At 41.1% G+C, this 11,950-nt stretch overlaps 1 long non-coding RNA gene across 1 annotated transcript; it reads left to right on the top strand.

The window, feature by feature from the left end:
• Positions 1–6,922: 6,922 nt before the first annotated feature.
• On the top strand, positions 6,923–9,783 carry LOC121034535 (uncharacterized). Its single transcript, XR_005792496.1, has 3 exons — positions 6,923–7,663; positions 8,005–8,181; positions 8,629–9,783. It is a non-coding gene; the product is annotated as an uncharacterized LOC121034535 (long non-coding RNA).
• Positions 9,784–11,950: the final 2,167 nt, after the last annotated feature.

Below are 11,950 nucleotides of genomic sequence, written 5' to 3'. Positions count from 1 at the left end.
CTCTAACTGAAAGAGATAAAGTTCCTAAGAATTTATTATATATGTGTCTTGCCACTGAGTGAGCAAGAAAAATACATACCCATCAGTGCTGACTGGTTGGTAATTTCTGAAACACGATGCCACGGTTCCTCATAAATAACCGAGTAACAGAATCACGGAGAATTTGGCAGAGATCAATCTCTAGATGGATGAGTTAGTCTATAAGCAAATAGCTACTCAACTTCTTTTGACTTTTAAGAATGTTCTATGCATTTTCTGATCCAGATCCTTGGATCTCACTGAGTCCCTAGAGATCAAGTAATTTTTATAGACCAGCAAAGACTTAACAAGTCAGCAACTGTGCATTGGTGTATGGAGGTACATTTTTATTTCAGTGGGAGACCTCCTGATGCTGCTTTTAGAAACTCTCCTCCTTAACTTGATATCACGTCTATCTGCTGTGACTGGCCAGTGCACTGATTTGACCCTGATGTCATGGGCTGAGAAAGTATAGACTTCATCAATGATCAGCAAAGACCTGCCAGTAAAATATTTGTACTGCCTGGTTGTTTTATTTTTAGCATATTTGTGAGACTGAGTTAGACGCTGCATTTTCCATTTTGTCAAATGTCAATTAACATTTATAGAAGCATAACCTTGGTAGCCAAAGACATTTCAAGTCCTTACCATATTTCTCCAGTCACTGTGCCCAGGGACTGTAAACTTGGAGGCGTCTGATAGGCATGTGGCTTAATACCCCTGCTTCCCTGTTTTGAACATGTGAATGTTTCCCGACTCCATAAATGAACAAGGAGATGATCTAAAAGCAAGCGAATATGCTTTGAACTTTCAAGTGAGATACGAGCCCAAGCACTCCTTTATCCTTCTCTGTAGCCAAGGGACGTGGTAACAGGAAGTGCCTGGATATGGCCTCCGAGGCCCCATCAGCCATCATCTCAGGTGTCTGGCAGGTGCCGCAGGCAGGGCGGTTACAAGTCTGAAGATGGCTTCAAAAATGATGTCACATTTTAAATAGTCTATACAGTGTTTGCTTCACTGTACTGCTTCTTCTAGCCTTTCTACAGTAGGACAAACTGAGGTATTTTTAAAAGGGTTTTCAAAAAAAGAAAAAAAGGGTTTTCATCTCAGTAGGTCATTTCGCAAAACTGTTGCATGGGGAGCATTAACTAATTTGGGGATGGATGACCTTAGAAATAAGCCAAGTGCCTTCCAGGCAACCCACTGCTTCTTTCGAAGTATTCGTCCTGCTGTCAGGACTTGTGGTATCTCTACTGGCCCCCAAAAGGGAAGAAATTCATTTATACAAAGGTAATAGGGACTTCATGTGTTGCTCATATAAAGAGTGACGTTTTAAGAGACAACCAAGGGAAATGGCAATGCTAGCAATAAAGGTAACAGTAATTAATAATAATAATAATAATAATAATAAATATGATGATGACGATGATGAATTCCCCGCTGTGCATCAAGCGCTGTATAAGAACTTTCTATACATTGTCTTCCCTCCTGGAAGCAACCTTATGACCAGTGATTGTTGTCTCTGTCTCATAGATGCCACACCCACAGTAACACTGGAAAATAGAGCCATGTGCGATGCCAGAGCCAGGCTCTTGCCTTTGTGTGACAATTTTCCATTATGAATGGCTGATAACTGGAATTTTGGACATCCCAAAAGGACATAATTTTAGAGTAGGAACTCTTTTCAGCTCCCTCAAATTATGGAGTGACAAAGTTAATTCTGGAATCAGCAGCGCTTTCACACACCATACAAATGTTTTGCTGGCTCTGAGGCTGTGGATAGATTCCAATGTATAATAGAGCTGTGAGCCAGTGACAGAAAATAAACAAACTAAATACCTTAACAGTGATAGGAGGTTTGGTCTGACCACTGGGAAGCATGGCACCCATGAGCCGCTGACGGTTTTGCCCCCTTGTACCTGAAAGCCCTCAGTGCCTCTCTGTGAGTATCAAGGGAACAGCATCTCCCTGCTCGAGTATCTTACACCAAGCATCTTATGCCAAGAGGGGTAAAATCATCTCTAATCATCGATGAAGGCAGTATTTTCTAGCTCTTCTGATCCTGTAACATAGAGGTCACTCATCGTAGGTTGTCCATAAGAAGGTTCCAAGTGGGTATTCTCATGTACTTGGGAAGTAAAGCAACAGTAGGGAATTGACAGCTGTATACAGGTCTCCTTTTAGTCCCTTGTCAGTTTTTACCAAATAATGGTAAGGCTTGCTCTGAGCACTACCTAAAAATGGATTCTGAGCCCCCCACCTGGAGAGCCATGATCTATGAATGATTTGGCCAAAGGTGCAGGTAGGGGTAGTGAGTCATGAATTTGCCTTCTCTTGTTAGGTCATTAAAATACATTCCATAAAGACCCTCAGATACCAGGTGGTTTTCTCAGAATACTAATTCTGAGAACTGAGAAACCAAATACTAATAACCAAATACTAATTCTGCTCTGACTACTTGGGTTCTAATCCTGGCTGTGCCACTTTTGTGACCTTTGGCCTCAAATTTCTCTGTGCCTCAGTTTCCTCAGCTATAATGTGGGGAGTAATAATAGCATTTACCTCAAAGAGTTGTTAGTTTAAGTAAGTTAATACATGTAAAGTTTTTAAAACAATGCTTGACACATTATAAATATTCAATACATATTAATTATGATTAATAAAAAGATAGTTTTGAGTGGGTATTATGTATAGCCATATTCTGGGTTTATGCAACCCCTTGACCTTAACCCTCTGCCCAACTTAGGATAGTATTTATTGAAAGTGCTTTTTTTAAAAAAAAATTTCTTTTTAAGTTTATTTATTTTGAGAGAGAAAGAGAGAGCACAAGTGGGGTAGGGACAGAGAGAGAGGGAAGAGAGAGAATCCCAAGCAGGCTCCGCACTGTCAGTGCAGAGCCCGACGTGGGGCTCGAACTCAAGAACTGTGAGATCATGACCTGAGCTGAAGTTGGATACTTAACCGACCGAGCCACCCGGGTGCCTCTTTCTTAAACTTTTTTAAAAAATGTTTTTTTATTTTTGAGAGAGAGTGTGAGTGGGGGAGGGGCAGAGAGAGGGGGACAGAGGGTCTGAAGCCGGCTCTGTGCTGACAGCAGAGAGCCCAATGTGGGGTTCAAATTCATGAACCATGAGGCCATGACCTGAGCCAAAGTCAGATGCTCAACCGACTGAGCCACCCAGGTGCCCCCCCCCCCATTCTTCCTTTAGGCAGCTAGGCAGATGACAGTATGCCTAAGATGTGTTTTAACCATCAAGTACTAGAGACTGTTTATTTATTTATTTATTTATTTATTTATTTATTTATTTAAGTGGGAAAAGCAGTATTTAATTTGGGACGCTTACTTGGAGAACTCTGAAGATCTGAAGTCCTGAAGTAGAGCAATCTGGGTGTAGAAAGCATAAGGGAACAAAGAACTCTCTCTATGTTTTCATCTCTGTCTGTCTCTGTCTCTCTTTCTCTCTGTCAGAAGATTTTCCAGGAACTTTCCCCCTTATCTTTTGTGAAAAGGTCTGTGATAGTGTGATAGCTTTGTAGACCCATCTGGCTTCAAATCTTGGTTCCTCTACTGTTTGCTATAATGAATTTGGACAAAGTCACTTAATGTTGCCTGGGGTCGATTTTCCAGACTATAAAGTGGGGTTTATAACACCCACTTGGCGGAGTTGTCATGAACTCTAAATGAGATAACATGAATAGTACCTCATATGTAGAAGCAGGAAAATAAAAGTTACTTCCCTCGCCACCTTTTTGGAAGATCTGTTTGAAGTAGTTGAAAATTGAACAGGATCATAGATTCCCAAACCCTGGTTTGCTCTGAAATTACATGAGGACCGTTTTAAAAACTACTGACCTACTGAATCAGAATCTCTCAAGGGTAGCCAAGAAACCTGTATTTTTTAGGCAACTCTCAGATAATTCTGCTGCCTAACCAGGTTTTAGATCAATAAAGTATATGAACTCTCGTTCTTTTTAAAAATGTTACTTTTTAACATTTTTAACATTTAAAAACATTTAAGTTTATTTATGTATGAGAGAGAGAGAGAGAGAGAGAGAGAGAGAGAGAGAGAGAGAGAGAATGAGCGGGGGAGGGGGAGAGAGAGAGGGAGAGAAAGAATCCCAAGCAGGCTCTGAGATGACAGGGCAGAGCCCTATCTGGGGCTTGAACTCAGGAACCATGAGATCATGACCTGAGCCAAAACCAAGAGTCGGATGCTCAATTGACTGAGCCACCCAGGTGCTGCTGAACTCTCATTCTTTTGTGTTGCCAGTTTCATTGCTCAACACTGTTTAATTATCTTTTCTCCAATTTGTGGACACTGGGACTGTTTCTAGTTTTGGGCTGTATGAATAAAGCGGCTATAAACATCACAAGTCTTGTGGATGTGTTTTCTTTTATATTGTGTAAATACTTGTGTGGGGGCTGCTGGCCATAGGGAAGGTGTGTGATTCATTTTAGAAGAAACCTACAGACATCGTCCCAGTGTGGTTGTGTCATTTTACCCTGTCATTGATAGCCTTGCTCCAAGTCGGTCACCTCATCCTTGATTGGAGTCAGTCTCTTTAAATATAGCCATTCTGGTGGTTGTGTAATGTTGTCTCCTTGTGGATTTATTTATTTTTATTATTTTTTTCATTTATTTTTTTCTAAGTGGGCTGCATGCCCAGCATGCAACCCAATGCGGGGCTTGAATTCAAGACCCTGAGATCAAGACCCAAGGTGAGATTAAGAGTCTGCTGTTCAATTGACTGAGCACCTAGGCGCCCCTCCTTGTGGTTTTAATTTGCATTTCCTTGATGACAAATGACACTGAGCAGTTTTTAATGTGCTTGTGGGCCATTCATTTATGTATACTTTTTGACTCTTCAAATCTTTTCCCCGTTTTTTTTTAAGTTTATTTCTTTTGAGAGAGAGAGAGAGTGAGAATGAGCCAGGGAGGGGCAGAGAGAGAGAAGGAGAGAGAGAATACTCAGCAGGCTCTGTGCTGACAGTGAACAGCCTGACACGGGGCTCGAACCCACAAACTGTGAGATAGTGACCTGAGCCGAAACTGACAATTGGACGCTTAACTGACTGAGCTACCCAGGTGCCCCTTTTGCCCATTTTTAATATGCTTGTTTGCCTTTCTGTTGTTAAATTGTCACAGTTCTTTGTAGATCCTGAATAACAGTCTTTGGTCAGATATATGTTTTGCCAGTGTTTCCTTCAAGTGTATAGCTTGCCTGTTTATTTTCTTAATTGTGTCTTTTGATGAGTAGAAGTTTTTAGTTTTTTTTTTTAATTTTTTTTTTAACATTATTTTTGAGACAGAGAGAGAGAGAGCATGAACAGAGGAGGGTCAGAGAAAGAGGGAGACGCAGGATCTGAAACAGGCTCCAGGCTCTGAGCTGTCAGCACAGAGCCCGACGCGGGGCTTGAACCCACGGACCGCGAGATCATGACCTGAGCCGAAGTCGGATGCTTAACCGACTGAGCCACCCAGGCGCTCCTAGAAGTTTTTAGTTTTTTGATGAAACCTAATTATTTTGTATGGTTATTACTTTCTATGACCTAAGAAATCTTGACTATCCTTAGTCATGAATACATTCTCCTACACATTCTCTTTGAAAAGTGTTTAGAGGTTTACCTTTTGTATTTGGGATATTTATTTTGCCTTTCACAACTTTGCACAACTTCTCAAGGCTAGACCTTCTAAAAATGTGAAGTAATACCCAGTTAAAATTACTTTTATAGGGGCGCCTGGGTGGTGCAGTCGGTTAAGTGTCCGACTTCAGCCAGGTCACGATCTCGCGGTCCGGGAGTTCGAGCCCCGCGTCGGGCTCTGGGCTGATGGCTCAGAGCCTGGAGCCTGTTTCCGATTCTGTGTCTCCCTCTCTCTCTGCCCCTCCCCCGTTCATGCTCTGTCTCTCTCTGTCCAAAAATAAATAAACGTTGAAAAAAAATTACTTTTATATATAAAAAATAAATGAGGCTTAATCATGTTAGGAGAAACCTATTATAATGGCTTTCCTGAGAAAATACGTGCAAATGTGGAATTATTCAAAACAGCAGACCATCTTCCATATTCATGTTTTGTTTCCAAACATATAATTTAAGAAGAATGGATTCTCTGATTATAAAGCAGCCTTGACTTAAAGAGGTGTTTTTTTTCCCTAATATTTATTTTATTTTTGGGAGAGTGCAAGCAGGGTTGGGACAGTGAGAGGGGACAGAGGATCTGAAGCAGGCTCTGTGCTGACAGCAGAGTCCAGTGCAGGGCTCAAACTCACAAACCACAAGATCATGACCTAAGCTGAAGTCCAATGCTCAACTGACCAAACTACCCAGGTGCCCTTAAAGAAATTATGGAAAGAGACTAAATGTCCATTAATTGACTAATGGATAAAGAAATTGTGGTTTATATACACAATGGAATACTACTTGGCAGTGAGAAAGAATGAAATATGTCCTTTTGTAGCAACGTGGATGGAACTGGAGAGTGTTATGCTAAGTGAAATAAGTCATACAGAGAAAGACAGATACCATATGTTTTCACTCTTATGTGGATCCTGAGAAACTTAACAGAAGACTATGGGAGAAAGGAAGGAAAAAAAAAGTTAGGGAGAGAGCCAAACCATAAGAGACTCTTAAAAACTGAGAACAAACTGAGGGTTGATGGGGGGTGGGAGGGAGGGGAGGGTGGGTGATGGGTATTGAGGAGGGCACCTGTTGGGATGAGCACTGGGTGTTGTATGGAAACAATTTGACAATAAATTTCATCTCAAAAACAAATTTAAATGTTCATTTATTTTTGAGAGGGTGGAGAGGGGCAGAGAATGAGGGAGACACAGAATCCAAGGCAGGCTCCAGCCTCCACACTGTCAGCACAGAGCCTGACAGGGGCTTGAACTTATGAACTGGGAGATCATGACCTGAGCCAAAGTCAGACGGTTAACCGACTGAGCCACCCAGGAGCCCCTAAGAAGTGTTTTAAATATACATTTGTTGAGTTCAAAGAAAATTGGTCGCTATATGCATTTGTACCTACTGGTAAATGGCAGGGAGAGAGGAGTAGCCTCACACCCCCACACATGGAATTTGAGAAGAAAGTGAAATCAGAAACCGTTTCCTCCTTGATAACATGGGAGAGAGAACCTTACTCTGCTTGTTCCCAGTTGCTTCCATCCATAGTTGTTCTCTTCTGTCCCACATGTTCAGATCTGATTGTCAGAAGATGACTCTGGCCATACTGCTTCAGGCAGAGAATAACTTGCGTTCTTTTGCAGGGCCTGGCTCCCAGCTATACCTCCGTAGCGGAATCTGACACACTGATAGATGACAGGCCATCTGATACTCTATCCAACAGAGGACAGTGGCTCATTTCCGCTCTCACATAACATTTGCTCCAGAAATGGATTTTCTGAAACTTTCCACTTAAAAAGCTGTGGATTAACTTTAGTGAGGCCAACATAGTGGAAACTAAGCAGAGCATATAACCTCAGACCGTTGGACAGGCGCACTCTGTCACAGCTCTGCCTTAATTCACTGCGTATTACTTTCTTTGGAATTCGCAACCAGATTCTACACCATTCACTTTTAACATCTGGAAATACGCAAAGCATTTGGCTATTTGTTCACCTTGTTTAAGCTGTCCACCTACGTCAGGTAAGAATATATTTGCCAAAGCAAAGTGTACTTTACTAAAATATTAGACTGCTTCTCCTAACTTAGATAAGCCATAGAATGTTAGTGATCGTGTTTTTATGCAATCCTATGAGTGATAACATTACATGTTATCATGCCTTCCCCCAAAGTTTTATTTTTTTTTTGTGAACTTAGAAAAGTTTCTAATATAAAGGTTATATTATCAATGAATGCTAGTTTGAAAGAACCAAATAGGATTTTGAAGATTACCCTTCTTTAACAATGCCTTAAATTTTTATCTCCTTATCCATTCCTCATTGCTTTCTTTCTCAAGACATTATGGTTTATTGTGTCTCCACTAGGTACCTTGCATGTGATTTACACAGTGAATGGCCCTGCTTTCGGAGCAAGTTAATGATATAATATCCCCATTTATATTCAGAGCAGTCAACACTTTCCAGCTCTCAGAATAATAAAAGCACCTGCATTTAATATACATGGAAGAATGGAAAGGCAAATAGCAGATAAGGCACAATCAGGTAAGTGTAATCAGATAAAATATCACAATATTATAGTAGATCAGCATCTGGTAATGACTTGAATTTTGAAAGACTGACAAACAGCCTGGCCTAAAGCAGCCAGGCATACCTCATTCAGAGCAACTCTTTCCAGAGCTGATTGCTCCTCTCATGTGTTTTCTGGCAGATTAAGCAGGTAGGGTGTCTTATTTTAACTCTTCTGGAACTGTTTTGTTCCACTGGAAAAACACTGGCAATCTTCCTTTTGAGCCCAGATCAGAAACAAAAACAAATGACGTGTCCAAAAATAAAGCCTTGCGTCTCCCGGCAGTTATCTCAAATTGATCCAAATCAATTGTATTAAAAATAAAAATAAAGCCCGCGGTGATAGGAAGAGTTTTCATTTCCATCTCTGCGCTTGCCTGCATGGCGTTGACATTTTGTTCTAATTTTTTTTTTTTTAAACAGGGGAAGACGGTTTATCAGAAACTGATGTCTCCGAGAACTTCCTCACTTTTGGCCACTGGCAGCTGGAAACCTAACTGTGTATCTTAGCCTTGTGTGGACCCTAATGCAACACAACCATATGGAGTCAAATGGAAAGCTTCGTATTCGCAAGTCAGAACTGAACAGACCTGGTTTGTAGAGTGGGATTTAGCACACTTTCTCTCCTTTTAAGTTACTCTTTGTTGGAGGCCAGTGATCTCTTCACTGAACTCACTGGGCCTCACCAGAGACCATGAGGACATGGGGAATATAAGGGACAAGGCACAGGGAGGGCCCAGGTGCGGAGGGGCTGTTGCACGAGCTCGGGCTGGCCTGCAGTCGGCCCTGGTGTTGACATCTTTGGTGGCAGGGCTCCAGCTCCTTCCCAGAGGGATCACAAAGTGCCTTTGCTCTTCCCTGCTGCAATTGGAGTGGGATATCATGTGTAGAAAATGCAATGGACTGCCCCATCTTCTGAGAAGAGCTGTAGTCACTCTCTTGTTCCTCCATTCTGACGCTTTCGTTTGCTTTTCTAGAGTAGTAGCCCTGGGCACTGGTCAATAGGTGTGTATTTAAATGAAATTTTCCTAAGTATGAGCATGAGGGAGATGAAATAACTGTCCACTGCATTTAGAGCCACTCTATTTTTATGGAAACGACTCTTCCCAAAATATCTCTGTCTCTTCAGCTGGTTTAGTCAGCTCAGACCGTGATAACAAAATAACGTAGGTGAGGTGGCTTAAAGAACAGAAATTTATTTTCTCTCAGTTCTGAAGGCTGTACGTCTGAGACCAGGGTGCCAGCATGGTCGGGTTCTGGTGAGAGTTCTCCAGCTGGTTTGCAGATGGTGGGCATCTCAGTGTGTGCTCACATGACCTCTTCTGTGGAAAGAGGGAAAGCAAGCTTTGTGGTCTAAGATGTCTTCTTACAATGACACTAATCCATGAGACTCTCCCCTCATGAGCTCATCTAAACCTGTTTACTCTCAAAGGTCCCATCTCCAGGCACTATCACACTGTGGGTCAAGGCTTCACCATAGGAACTGGGGGGGCTATGGGGTACAATTCACTCCATAGCATTACCCAGTAGTATCATTGTGGCAATGGTAGTAAGGCAGAGACAAAGAGAGTGACTGCCTGGCAAAAAAAAAAAAAAAAAAAAAAAAAAAGGTTGACATGAAGAGTGTTAGTAGTTCACTCCATGATGGAACAAATGTGAATTATTATCCATTCTTTTCACACACGCCACCCCTCACTGGCCCACTCACCTACATACCCACTTGAGACTTAAAGAGATCACAGGAGAAGGCGTTGTGTCAGGGATTAAGTGGAAAAGTAACAACTTTCAGGATGTTTATGATGTCAGCATTCTCTTGTCTTTTCTACTATACTTTCTACCTTCCCCGTAACGGGGACCAATAACTGGTTTCAGAATGATGGATTAACCCACAAGGGGGCTTCATTCACCAAGACGGTTCAGTTATGTTCTAAATACCAAAGATGACAGAACTAATTTTCAGAAGATTTTTAATAACAGGAGTGAAAGTAAAGAGTTTGTGAGGAAACATGGGTTAATTACAAGCCCCTCTTTTCAGAGTGTCCCATTTCATATAATGTTCTCTTTAACGGAATTCATCATTGAATGCTTTTGGGGAAGTGGGCTGAGATTTACATTTTACAACTGGAAAACTGGAAGCTTCTTCAAGGTCATTAGAAGAGATCTGGATTCTCAATTTAAGCATGAACTACACAAGACTAAAAATTAAAAAAATTTGTTGGGGTTATTTTTTTGTTTTGTTTTCTTTTACACTTTAGTTGTGGCCTCAGAGGAGTAAGACTGTTTTAACTTGTCACTTCGTGAGTCTGGGCCATGAAAAGCCCAGCTAGTTGTGTTCAAAAGAGGTGTATCACTATCTGATTTGTGGTAGAGAGAGCCTTAGATAAAGAACAACTGGGGATATTTCAGACACTACACTGAAAGCATTTCTACTTCTGCCTGAAGTCTCCTTAAGAGGTATTTAATAAATAGTAATGGTGATAATACAACCAGATTATTTTCAGGTCCCATCTGCATTTCTCACCCTTTCTTTCCTCAGCCCTCTTCGTGGAGGGTGTAGACACTACAGTAAGTAAGTAGTAACACAATATCTGAAGGATGGCGTAAGCATTGACTCACCTGGAGCCTTTTGATATAGATTGTGCTGTATGTAATGGGGTATGATGCATAAGCCTTTCTTTAAAAAAAATTTTTTTTTAATGTTTATTCATTTTTTGAGAGAGAGAGAGAGCACAAGTAGGGGAGGGGTAGAGAGAGAGGGAGACACAGAATCCGAAGCAGGATCCAGGCCCTGAGCCAACAGCACAGAGCCCAACGCAGGGCTCAAACTCACGGACCGCGAGATCATGACCTGAGCTGAAGTCGGTTGCTTAACCAACTGAGCCACCCAGGCGCCCCTGCATAAGCCTTTCTAATTTAAGACTGGTCGATACATTTTGCCCCCACCTTCCCATTTGGGGGCAGTTCATATACTGATCTCTTAGAAATGATAGTGGAAATAGATCGAGGAGAATAGAAAGGCTGGAGAGACACGTGTGTGATGGCAGTCACTCATGAAGAAGGATGCGAATCGTTCCCTGAAGAAGGGATTTGCAATTACTTCTTAAGGACTACATGATTTGTTCTTTTCCTCTATACATCATTTGTGTTGAAGGTTTTGAGTGACAAGAAAAAGACTTCTTAGTTACCTTTGCAGTTCTATGTAAGTCATATGCTCTAAGGGGAATACCTGAGTCTGCCTTTGTTCAATGTACACCCCAAGTGTAAATCTCAAGCTTCTGAAATGAGAAAAGATTAGATCTTCATACATGTTAGTTGTTAGAAAGCCGATTAACTCTTTGCTTCAGCTTTCTCATTTCAAAAGCGGGCACATATTATTTTCTGCCAGATTTAATAATCTATTCATTTTCTTAGCTGAACTCTCTAGATATTTGTCAGAAGATTTTGTCATTACGTGATGGGGCCCCACAATTGTTTAATAAATTGTTGCTATAAAAGACATTATAAAAAATACATATATAAATAGACTTCTAAGAAATAAGGGTGCATCGTTGGAGATGATACATTGTTAAATATCAGAAATGATTAGTGGGGAAAAAGCATCTGAAAAAATAATAACTTAGCTGAGTAATGAGTGCTGTGATTAACATATTCTACAAATCTATCAATAGTATGGCTCAGCATGTCCTTGTTAGTCTCTAAAATTAATAATGACAGATACCAAGACCCTATTAATATTTTAATAGTC

This window comes from Herpailurus yagouaroundi, unplaced genomic scaffold (genome assembly GCF_014898765.1).
Source record: "Herpailurus yagouaroundi ecotype Mexico unplaced genomic scaffold, PumYag 160, whole genome shotgun sequence".
Lineage (NCBI taxonomy): Eukaryota > Metazoa > Chordata > Mammalia > Carnivora > Felidae > Herpailurus > Herpailurus yagouaroundi.
This window is presented reverse-complemented; position numbering and strand designations above follow the sequence as displayed.